The 13,190-nt window shown below is 36.8% G+C and overlaps 1 long non-coding RNA gene across 1 annotated transcript in view; it reads right to left on the reverse strand.

Annotated features, from left to right (window-relative positions):
- The window catches only part of LOC309622564, an 867,398-nt gene that overhangs the window by 26,446 nt on the left and 827,762 nt on the right, over nucleotides 1-13,190 (reverse strand). Inside the window, exon 2 of the long non-coding RNA XR_014240980.1 lies at nucleotides 1-3,128. This exon is cut by the window's left edge and continues 26,446 nt beyond it. This is a non-coding gene — a long non-coding RNA (uncharacterized lncRNA). The remainder of the gene's footprint in view (nucleotides 3,129-13,190) is intronic.

The raw sequence follows: 13,190 nt of genomic DNA on the forward strand, positions 1-13,190 counted from the left end.
TTGCCTAAGAGGCAAGAGACCATTGTTTTGGGGTGCACGAGGAGAGGGGATTCAGAGCACCACCTAAACAAGTTCCAGAGACGGGCGTGAGCCGCGGCTATCACTGCGGACACCAGAGATGGGCATGAGACATGAGGGCTGCTGCTGCAGCCACCAAGAAACCTGTGTGCAAGCACGGGTCACTATCCACACCTCCCCTCCCGGGAGCCTGTGCAGCCCGCCACTGCCAGGGTCCCACGATCCAGGGACAATTTCCCCAGGAGAACACATGGTGCACCTCAGGCTGTTGCAACATCATGCCGGCCTCTACCACTGCAGGCTCGCCCCGCATTCTGTACCCCTCCCTCCCCCCAGCCTGAGTGAGCCATAGCCCCCTAATCAGCTGCTCCTTTAACACCGTCCTGTCTGAGCAAAGAACAGACACCCTCAGGCACACAGAGGCAGAGGCAAATACAAAGCTGAACACCAGGAGCTGTGTGAACAAAGAAGAGAAAGGGAAATCTCTCCCAGGAGCCTCAGGAGCAGCAGATTAAATCTCCACAATCAACTTGGTGTACCCTGTATCTGTGGAATACCTGAATAGACAACGAATCATCCCAAAATTGAGGTGGTGGACTTTGGGAGCAATGATATATATATATTTTTCTCCTTTTTCTTTTTGTGAGTGTGTATGTGTATGCTTCTTTGTGTGATTTTGTCTGTATAACTTTGCTTTTACCATTTGTCCTAGGGTTCTGTCTGTCTATTTATTTATTTTTCTTAGTATAGTTTTTAGCACTTATCATCAGTGGATTTGTTTTTTTGGTTTGGTTGCTCTCTCTTTCTTTCTTTCTTTCTTTTTTCTTTTTTTATTACATTTTATTTTTTTTTATTTTTAATAATTATTTTTTATTTTTATTTAAATAACTTTATTTTATTTTATTATTTTCTTTCTTTCTTTTTTTTCTCCTTTTTCTTCTGAGACTTGTGGCTGACAGGGTCTTGGCGCTCCAGCCTGGTGTCAGACCGACACCTCTGAGGTGGGAGAGCCGAGTTCAGGACATTGGTCCACCAGAGACCTCCCAGCTCCACATAATATCAAATGATGAAAGCTCTCCCAGAGATCTCCATCTCAACGCTAAGACCCAGCTCCACTCAACGACCAGCAAGCTACAGTTCTGGACACCCTTTGCCAAACAACTAGCAAGACAGGAACACAACCCCACCTGTTAGCAGAGAGGCTGCCTAAATTCATAATAAGGTCATAGACACCCCCAAAACACACCACTGGACACAGAACTGCCCACCAGAAAGACAAGACCCAGCCTCATCCACCAGAACACAGGCACTAGTACCCTCCACCAGGAAGCCTACACAACCCACTGAACCAACCTTACTCAGTAGGGGCAGACACTAAAAACAACAGGAACTACGAACCTGCAGCCTGTGAAAAGGAGACCACAAACACAGTAAGTTAAGCAAAATGAGAACAGAGAAACAAACAGCAGATGAAGGAGCAAGGTAAAAACCCACCAGACCTAAAAAATGAAGAGGAAATAGGCAGTCTACCTGAAAAAGAATTCACAGTAATGATAGTAAAGATGATCCAAAATCTTCAAAAGAGAATGGAGAAAATACAAGAAACATTCAACAAGGACCTAGAAGAAGTAAAGAGCAAACAAACAAAGATGAACAACACAATGAACGAAATTAAAAATTCTCTAGAAGGAATCAATAGCAGAATAACTTAGGCAGAAGAAAGGATAAGTGACCTAGATGATAAAATAGGGGAAATAACTACTGCAGAGCAGAATAAAGAAAAAAGAATGAAAAGAACTGAGGACAGTCTCAGAGACCTCTTGGACAACATGAAACACACCAACATTTGAATTATAGGGGTCCCAGAAGAAGAAGAGAAAAAGAAAGGGACTGAGAAAATTTTTGAAGAGATTATAGTAGAAAACTTCCCTAATATGGGAAAGGAAATAGTTAATCAAATCCAGGAAGCACACAGAGTCCCATACAGGATAAATCCAAGGAGAAACACACCAAGACACATATTAATCAAACTATCAAAAATTAAATACAAAGAAAAATATTAAAAGCAGCTAAGGAAAAACAACAAATAACATACAAGGGAATCCCCATAAGGTTAACAGGTGATCTTTCAGCAGAAACTCTGCAACCCAGAAGGGAGTGGAAGGACATATTTAAAGTGATGAAAGAGAAAAACCTACAACCAACATTACTCTACCCAGCAAGTATCTCATTCAGATTTGATGGATAAATTAAAACCTTTACACACAAGCAAAAGCTAAGAGAATTCAGCACCACCAAACCAGCTTTACCACAAATGCTAAAAGAACTTCTCTAGCCTTGAAACAAAAGGGAAGGAAAAGACCTACAAAAACAAATCCTAAACAATTAAGAAAATGGTAATAGGAACATTCATATTGATATTACCTTAAATGTTAATGCATTAAATGCTCCAATTAAAAGACATAGACTGGCTGAATGGATACAAAAACAAGACCTGTATATATGTTGTCTACAAGAGACCCACTTCAGACCGAGGGACACATACAGATTGAAAGGGAGGGGATGGAAAAATATATTCCTTGCAAATGGATATCAAAAAAAAGCTGGAGTAGCAATTCTCATGTCAGACAAAATAGAGTTTAAAATAAAGACTATGACAAGAGTCAAAGAAGGACACTAAATAATGATCAAGGGATCAATCCAAGAAGAAGATATAAGAATTGTAAATATTTATACACCCAACATAGGAGCAACATAAGGCAAATGCTAAGAGCCATAAAAAGGGAAATTGACAGTAACACAATCATAGTAGTGGACTTTAACACCCCCATTTCACCAAAAGACAGATCATCCAAAATGAAAATAAATAAGGAAACACAAGCTTTAAATGATACATTAAACATGATGGATTTAATTGATATTTATAGGACATTCCATCCAAAAACAACAGAATACACTTTATTCTCAAGTGCTCTTTGAACATTCTCTAGGATAGATGATATCTTGGATCACAAATCAAGCCTTGGTAAATTTAAGAAAATTGAAATCGTATCAAGTATCTTTTCCGACCACAACACTATGAGACTAGATATCAGTTACAGGAAAAAAATCTGTAAAAAATAGTAACACATGGAAGCTAAACAATACACTAGTAAATAACTAAGAGATCACTGAAGAAATCAAAGAGGAAATCAAAAAATACCAAGAAACAAATGACAATGAAAACACAACGACCAAAACCTATGGGATGCAGCAAAAGGAGTTCTAAGAGGGAAGGTTATAGCAATACAATCCTACCTCAAGAAACAAGAAACATCTCAAATAAACAACCTAACCTTCCACCTAAAGCAATTAGAGAAAGAAGAACAAAAGTCTCCCAGAGTTAGACAAAGGAAAGAAATCATAAAGATCAGATCAGAAATAAATGAAAAAGAAATGAAGGAAACAATAGCAAAGATCAATAAAACTAAAAGCTGGTTCTTTGAAAAGTTAAACAAAATTGAGAAACTGTTAGTCAGACACATCACGAAAAAAATGGAGAAGACCCAAATCAATAAAATTAGAAATGAAAACTGAGAAATAACAACCGACACTGTAGAAATGCAAAGGATCATGAGAGAGTACTACAAGCAACTATATGACAATAAAATGGGCAACCTGGAAGAAATGGGCAAATTCTTAGAAAAGCACAACCTTCCAAGACTGAACCAGGAAGAAATAGAAAATATAAACAGACAAATCACAAGCACTGAAATTGAGACTGTGATTAAAAACCTTCCAACAAACAAAAGCCCAGGACAAGATGGCTTCACAGGCGAATTCTATCAAATATTTAGAGAAGAGCTAACACTTATTCTTCTCAAACTCTTCCAAAATATAGCAGAGGGAGGAACACTCCCAAACTCATTCTACAAGGCCACCATCACCCTGACACCGAAACCAGACAAAGATGTCACAAAGAAACCCACAGGCCAATATCCCTGATGAACATAGATGCAAAAATCCTCAGCAAAATACTAGCAAACAGAATCCAACAGCACATTAAAAGGATTATACACCATGATCAAGTGGGGTTTATCCCAGGACTGCAAGGATTCTTCAGTATATGCAAATCAATAAATGTGATACACCATATTAACATATTGAAGAATAAAAACCATATGATCATCTCAATAGGCAGACAAAGCTTTCGACAAAGTTCAAAATCGATTTATGATAAAAACCCTCCAGAAAGTAGGCATAGAGAGAATTTACCACTATGTAAACATAATACATGCCATATATGACAAACATATAATACATAATACAGGCCATATATGACAAACCCACAGCCAACATTGTTCTCAATGATGATAAACTGAAACCACTTCCACTAAGATCAGGAACAAGACAAGGTTGCCCACTCTCACCACTATTATTCAACATAGTTTTGGAAGTTTTAGCCAGGACTATCAGAGAAGAAAAAGAAATAAAAGGAATCCAAATTGGAAAGAAGAAGTAAAGCTGCCACTGTTTGCAGATGACATGATAGTATACATAGAGAATCCTAAAGACACTACCAGAAAACTACTAGAGCTAATCAATGAATTTGGTAAAGTAGCAGGATACAAAATTAATGCAGAGAAATCTCTTGCATTCCTATACACTAATGATGAAAAATCTGAAAGAGGAATTAAGGAAATACTCCCATTTACCACTGCAACAAAAAGTATCAAATACCTGGGAATAAACCTACCTAAGTAGACAAAACACCTGTATGCAGAAAACTATAAGACACTGAGGAAAGAAATTAAAGATGATACAAATAGATGGAGAGATATACCGTGTTCTTGGATTGGAAGAATCAACATTGTGCAAATGACTAGACTACCCAAAGCAATCTACAAATTCAATGCAATCCCTATCAAACTACCTATGGCATTTTCCACAGAAATAGAACAAAAATTTCACAATTTGTATGGAAACACAAAAGACCCTGAATAGCCAAAGCAATCATGAGAAAGAAAAGAAGAGCTGGAGGAATCAGGCTCTGGGACTTCAGACTATACTACAAAGCTACAGTAATCAAGACAATATGGTACTGGCACAAAAACAGAAATAGAGATCAATGGAAGAGGATAGAAAGTCCAGAGATAAACCCACACACATATGGTCACCTTATTTTTGATAAAGGAGGCAGGAACATACAATGGAGAAAAGACAGCCTCTTCAATAAGCGCTGCTGGGAAAAATGGACAGCTACATGTAAAAGAATGAAATTAGAACACTCCCTAACACCATACACAAAAATAAACTCAAAATGGATTAAAGACCTAAATGTAAGGCCAGACACTATAAAACTCTTAGAGGAAACATAGGCAGAACACTCTATGACATAAATCACAGCAAGGTCCTTTTTGACCCACCTCCTAGAGAAATGGAAATAAAAACAAAAATCAACAAATGGAACCTAATGAAACTTAACAGCTTTTGCATAGCAAAGGAAACCAGAAACAAGACAAAAAGACAACCCTCAGAATGGGAGAAAATATTTGCAAATGAAACAACTGACAAAGGTTTAATCTCCAAAATTGACAAGTAGCTCATGCAGCTCAATATCAAAAAAACAAACAACCCAATCCACAAATGGGCAGAAGACCTAAATAGACATTTCTGCAAAGAAAACATACAGATTGCCAACAAACACATCAAAGAATGCTCAACATCACTAGTCATTAGAGAAATGCCAGTCAAAACTGCAATGAGGTATCACCTCACACCATTCAGAATGGCCATCATCAAAAAATCTACAAACAGTAAATGCTGGAGAGGGTGTGGAGAAAAGGGAACACTCTTGCACTGTTACTGGGAATGTAAATTGATACAGCCACTATGGAGAACAATATGGAGGTTCCTTAAAAAACTAAAAATAGAACTAACATATGACCCAGCAATCCCACTACTGGGCACATACCCTGAGAAAACCATAATTCAAAATGTGTCATGTACCACAATGTTCACTGCAGCTCTATTCACAATAGCCAGGACACGGAAGCAACCTAAGTGTCCATCGACAGATGAATGGATAAAGAAGATGCGGCACATATATACAATGGAATATTACTCAGCCATAAAAAGAAACGAAATTGAGTTATTTGTAGTGAGGTGGATGGACCTAGAGTCTGTCATACACAGTGAAGTAAGTCAGAAAGAGAAAAACAAATACCATATGCTAACACATATATATGGAATCTAAAAAAAAAAAGGTCATGAAGAACCTAGTGGCAAGACGGGAATAAAGACACAGACTTACTAGAGAATGGACTTGAGGATATGGGGAGGGGGAAAGGTAAGCTGTGACAAAGTGAGAGAGTGGCATGGACATATATACACTACCAAATGTAAAATAGATAGCTAGTGGGAAGCAGCCGCATAGCACAGGGAGATCAGCTCAGTGCTTTGTGACTACTTAGAGGGATGGGATAGTGAGGGTGGGAGGGAGATGCAAGAGGGGGGAGATATGGGGATATATGTACATGTATAGCTGATTCACTTTGTTATACAGCGGAAACTAACTCACCATTGTAAAGCAATTATGCTTCAATAAAGATGTTAAAAAAATTATATGAGAACAAGAGTGATAATATGATTTATCATATTAAGGCACTGGGTAATAAGAATTCTTCTATAAATTAACATCCACAGTTGACATTATTTGTGCATTTGTGGAAATGCCAACACAGTCTGGCATCTGTCCTGTCAGACAAAAAAGACACAACTCATTTGATACAGTTAGTGTTCCCTCATTCCTGGAAAGGTCAATTGCTCTTTAACCTGCTCTGCATAATTAGCAAACAGCAGATAATACTAGAAATTAACGCCTACTGTTCAGATTGTACTGGCAAGGAAGACACTGTTTGTCTCATCTCTAAATAAGTTGTTTCAGAATGTGAAAACCCCAAATGTTTACCACTACTGTGCAACAAATAATATTATCAGTACTCCATACATATACACATAAATCAAGAATTTTACAACGTAAAATTTAATGTTATTTTTCTCTGTTTCCAGAATGCATTAACTTTCACTTGAAAATATTTCGTAACTCTAAATAATCCCCATGAATTTCTTTTTGTAAACCTTTTTTTATTCCCTTCAGGAACACGATGCTATGTGAATCTGATGGCTCTGAAATTTGGATCTTGCAACAGCAGATAAAACACTTTTTGTCTAATTTCTAATAAATTGGATTATCTTTATATCATGCAAAGGTGTATGTATCCTTCTCAGAATAAAAGGGAAGAACATTATATTCTTCCTTCTATCCAACCTGCCAACTTAAGTTTGTCCTCCAGCAAACAAAACTGTGATGGTAGCTCTACAGACAGAAATGAGATTTGAAACCACATATTCATCAAATCTTGATCATTTTCTCTGTGCAAGCCTTTAGGCTAAGCAGTATCAAAGATGCAAAGATCTATCAGACCCAAATCCTTCCCTTAGTTCATAATTTAGCTAAAGAGCCCAGATAAACATATTAAGTAACTTCGATGCAAGATAGAATGTGATTTTTTACAAAGCCGTAATGTTATCAAAAAATAAGTTATCACATTGATCAATGAAACAGAATATTTAGTCCAGAAATAGAACCACACATATATGGTCAAAGTTCAGTCTTTCCAACCACAGGAAACTTGACTTGTACACAAAATTAACTCAAAATGTATCATGGACCACAATGTAAAATAAAACTCCTAGAAGAAAACAAAGGAGAAAATATTTATGGCCTTGGGTTCAGCAAAGATTTCTTAGATATGATACCAAAAGCACAGTCCATTAAAAAAAATGAATAAATCGAACTTCACAGAAATTGAAAAACTTCTGTTCTTTGAAAGAAACTGTTGACAAAAGGAAAATACAAACCACAGACTTGGAAAAATATTTGTAAGACCTGTATCTAATAGAGGACATGTATCCAAGATATTTAAGGTACTCTCAAAACTCCATAACAAGAAAATAAACCACTTAATAAAAATATATGTATACACAAAGGTTTAAACAAACAGTAGACCAAAGAAGATATATGGATGACAAATAGGCACATGAAAATATATTCAGCATCATTGGTCATTAAGGAAATGCAAATTAAAACCACAATGAGATACAAATACATAACTATCAGAAAGAGGTACAGCAATTGGACCCCTCAAACACTGCTAGTAAGAATGCACAACGGTTTGAAAAAATACTCTGGCCGTTTTTTGTAAAGTTAAAATGTACAGTTACCATGCAACTCATAAATTCCACTCCTAGATATTTACTCAAGTGAAATAAAAAACTTATACTTACACAAAAACCTGTATCCCATATGCAAATGTTTATAGTGGCTATATGCATAATATCTAAAAAGTGGAAACAATCCAAATGTCCTTCAACTGGTGAATGTATTAAGGAAGTGTACACTCACAAAATGAAATAATATTCAGTAAGCAAAAGTAATAAATAAGTGATTTACAATATAATATGAATGAATATCAAATATATTGTATTAAGTGTATGAAGCCAGACTCAGGAGACTATATGTTGTATGATTCCACTTATATGACAATCGGAATAGGCAAAACTATAGGGATGGGAAACTAATGAGCCAGAGTCAGGGGCTGGGGAGGAGGCACTTCCTACAAAGGGGTCTAAGGGAATTTCTGAAGGATGAAACTTCTATTTCTTGATTGCAGTGGCTGTATGACTCTATGCAATTGTCAAAAGTCATAGAACTAACACTAAAAAGGGTGCTGTGAGTTCAGAGGAAGGAGAACATCTCAGCTGATCAAGAAAAATTAGGCAATGAAAGTAATGGCAACTCATGGTTGGAAAAGCCCTAAGGGAGAAAACTGCAGAATATGCACAGGAATCAATGTGAAAAATAGTTGTAAGGAACTAACTGGGGAATACTGGCTAGGGAAAAACTTGAAAGCTTTGAGTTATATGCCAGAAAAGTTAGCCTGTCTATGAGATCACTGTAAATATTGGAGAATTTTAGGATGGAAATGACATATATTTGTATTCAAGAAGAGGAAATAATTTATAGTTTCTCAAAATGTGCATGAGAAATTGTATTTCTGATTCAGTAAATAGGAGTAATGGCTCAGAAATACGCATTTTTAACAGAAAGTCCAACACCAACCCCAGGTATTTCTGATGCAGTTTATTCATGAAACTTGGAAGAAAATTACTGGGACATTCTGTCAACCAGTCAACTGGTTTCATCCATTGTTTGACAAAAGTCCTAACAGCTCTCTCTACTCTACATGTCCTTACAGGTGAGAGGTCCAGAATGTCATCTGCAGCTTCATCCCTTGAATGTTACTGGCCCTATGTGTAGATGGTGCCACTGGGCACTTGCATGTTGTGAGTTATAAATACACAGATTACACCTACTTTTTTTTTTAATTAACTAATTTTATTTTATTTTATTTTTTATTTATTTTTGGTTAAGTTGGATCTTCATTGCTGTGCACGGACTTTCTTTAATTGTGGAGTGCAGGAGCTACTCTTTGTTGCAGTGCTCGAGCTTCTCATTACAGTGGCTTCTCTTGTTGCAGAGCACAGGCTCTAGGCGGGTGGGCTCAGTAGTTGTGGCTCACGGGCTTAGCTGCTCTGCGGCATGTGGGATCTTCCCAGACCAGGGCTCAAACCCATGTCCCCTGCATTGGCAGGTGGATTCTTAATCACTGCACCACCAGGGAAGCCCTACATCTACTTTTTGAGGTGTCAGTTGTTGAATAAAGAATGCTGAATCAAAAGTCACCAGACCTCTGTCGATATCTTAATACTTACTGTGTGGCTCTGAGGCAGTTACTAAACTTCTCAAGTTATCAACAGTGTGCATGTAAATTAAAATGCCTACTCTCTGTGCCTCAGGGTGACTTAGAGGTTCATAAGAAATCTTGTTTGTGAAAAGCTCCTTGAAATAATCTACCAAGTGCTATACAAATGTGAGACATTTTAACACCTTTGGGTTAAATCATTAAATCTCCAGACAATTCTATTTAGATGCAAATATGTTGTATATAAGGGTATAACATTAGCACATATATTAGAATTTCAGCTATGCATTAAGGTACATGGTATTTTCACAAACATCTGACACTGAAGAAATGGGTAGTAAGACCATTACATTTTGATGGGAGAGAGGAAGAAACTGTAGAGGAGGGCAAATTTTACCTCTCCTCTCTTAGGGTCTCCAGCTGGGCCAGAGAACGAAGTTGACATAAGACAGATTAACAGGAGAAAAACATAGAGATTTTATTTAACATACGTTTTATATAGTGTGGAAGTCCACATGAGGAAATGAAGATCTAAAGAAGGGGCAAAAACCTAAAGGATTTTGTACTAGGTTGAACAAACACAAGCAATTGAGGAAAAGTAACTAAAATATTGGGAGAGGCTAAAGGAATTTAAGAATTATTTTAACAAGCTGTTGTTTTTGTACAGAATTCTCTTCAGCCTTGAGTCTCCTTATCTGGTGTTAAGACTGTTTCTTTCCTTCAGGTATAGGGAGGACATCTTTCACATGGAAGTTTTATCTCCTGCTTTTAGGACGAAAAGGGGAGGTCAGAAGACTCTTCTTATTTAGCTCAAAATAATTTTTATGCCAAAGTGGCATATTTGGGGATGGCATACACTGGTACCCTTCAGAAGCATAAAGAAAGGAAGAGGACGAGAGTTGGGAAAAATTCAGTGCGTGGATCTGAAGATCAGGCTTAGGAAAGTTACATTGCTTGAGGTCCAGAAATAGACATGAGAGGGTCTGAAAGCCAACAGGCTTACTTTAAGCTATTCCCGAGGCCAGGTCCTGATGCTCAGAAAGAAAATCTGTCAAAAGACATAACTTTTTCTTTTCCTAGAGGCAAACAATGAAGGGAATAGAAGATATAGCTGAGCAACATGTTGTAACCTCTTTGTGTGTGTGTGTGTGTGTGTGTGTGTGTGTGTGTGTATATATATATATATATATATAAACATATGTCCATATGTTTGGCCCAAGGATGCTCTGTGGATGTACTATACTGTGTGGAACACAAAGCAGTATCCCTATTGTGTTGAAGGGACCATTGTATGTATGAATGCCCTACTGCTCTACCTTGTCCAGGGTTTTAAATTTAGATGTCCAATATATTGAGGGGAGAATTGGGATCTGCTGTTATTCAGTTTCCATTTTAGACCCTCCCAATATTAGACCCTCCCAATAAAGTGAACTGGGCTATGGCATCACCAGAAAGAACCTGTAGGGACCAGCTTTCACAGATACTCAAAGGCAATAAGCCTCCAGAAAACAGGGAAATGACAAAAATCAAACCAGGCCCTGTAGCTTATTTGCACATATTCAGTTTCATCCTCTCCTTTTGTGCAACTCAAGTTAAAGGCTTTTATGTGACGTTAGTCTCAATAAAATCAGAGTCCTGGAGACCCCACATATAAACAGAGAGGGCAATGCCACAGTTTAAGGAAGAAGGCTCCTCTGATGAAGATGCATTTGAATCACTTAGATGGCTTGGTAGTTGCTTGGGTTAAAGGCAGACAAGTGTGTTGACCCTTGGGGTTTACATGTGCTTCTCAATTACAAAGACACAGTTTCACCTTTGGAATTAGCCTTGAAAACTGCTGCAGGCTCTCAAATCTCCCGTGCAGAATAACTTGCCCCAACAGAGCCAACTTTAACTGGGGTGCATTAGAACTTCCCCTGGGCATTCCACCTGCCATCTAAAAAGGCTGCTAAACAAACAAGAGCTGTGAAAGGAATACAAGAAAATCATAGAAAAAAGAACGTTTCAAGAACAAGTACCTATCTGGACACTTATTCAATCACTTTTTCTCAAAGGAAAAATGAGTTCCAAATGTAGAATTAATTTTGCACAAAGCCTTTGTACTTGTCTTCATATTCATATTTGGCAGTAAGACACAAATTCAGCTCCTTAGAATTCATTTTTTTACTTTTAAATATTTATTAATTAATGAAGGGTTTCTGAAAAACAGAGCATTCCCATGACAGCAAATGCAAAATGTGCAAAAGGGTACAGAAAGGGAAAAGAGTCTTCTCTTTCATCTTTGCCCCCAACCACCTATTCCTTTTCTAGAAGCTACCACTGTCACCAATTTCAGAGGTAGTCTCCATATATTAATATAGATGTGTATGTGTGTGTGTGTGTATTTCCTTTCTTCTTTACCCAAATAGTTGTATATTATAGCAAGGAAGCAAGATGCAAAAGAGTATCTCTATCTATCTGTCTATTTATCTATCTATTTCTATATGATAACCATGTTTGTCTTCCTTGTGAGTTAGACATAAATTTCCCTTGTAATTTTTAATAGTGGCATCGTGTTTCTTTGTGTGGATACAGCATAATTTATTTAACTCATCCCTGCCCATAGCCACTTAAATTACGAACCTCATATTATAACACTGAATATTTGTGACAGTATCATTTCACACAAGTGCAAGAATACACTAGATAAATGCCTAGAAGTGAAATTTCTAGGAAAAAGAACATGTGTTTTCAACTTTGTTATATGTTACAGAATTTCTCTACCTAAAGATTTGTATCAACTCACAAACAAATAACATCTAAGATTTCCTATTTCCTTATGTTATTGAACTTTTTGATCTTTGACAATTAGATAAGTAAACATTAGAATTTAAATGTAGCTTGAAATTTTGCCTTCCTCCCAAAATAAGTGAGATTAAACACCTTTTTATATACTTAAAAACCCTTTTATTTCTATTCTGTGAACTGTTCCTGTTTCTGTTTTTCTGCTGGGTTTTTGGTTTTGTTGATTTGTAGGAATTCCTTGTATATTAACTGTTAAATGTGTTATAAGTATTTTTCCCCAAGATTTTGTCTTTTGTTCTTTTGTTTTTTAATTGTGTTTGTTGCTGTCTTTTGCCAAATAGATTTCTTCTTAAATTTTATTTTATTGCCATATTAAATTTTTATGAATTGTAGTTTTTGTGTTATATTTGAAAGTACTTCCCAATGCCAAATTTATTTTTTAAATTATCTCATGTTATCCTTACTGCTTTTATGGTTTTATGTTCTTTACTTATAAGCTTCATCTGGAATTTATTATTTTTTTATAAGAAATTCGGGAGGTATCTACAAAAACTTTTACCGTAGAGGTATATCCTGTGGTCA

The sequence above is a fragment of the Balaenoptera borealis genome (assembly GCF_965194805.1).
Source record: "Balaenoptera borealis genome assembly, chromosome: 2".
Classification (NCBI taxonomy): Eukaryota; Metazoa; Chordata; class Mammalia; order Artiodactyla; family Balaenopteridae; genus Balaenoptera; species Balaenoptera borealis.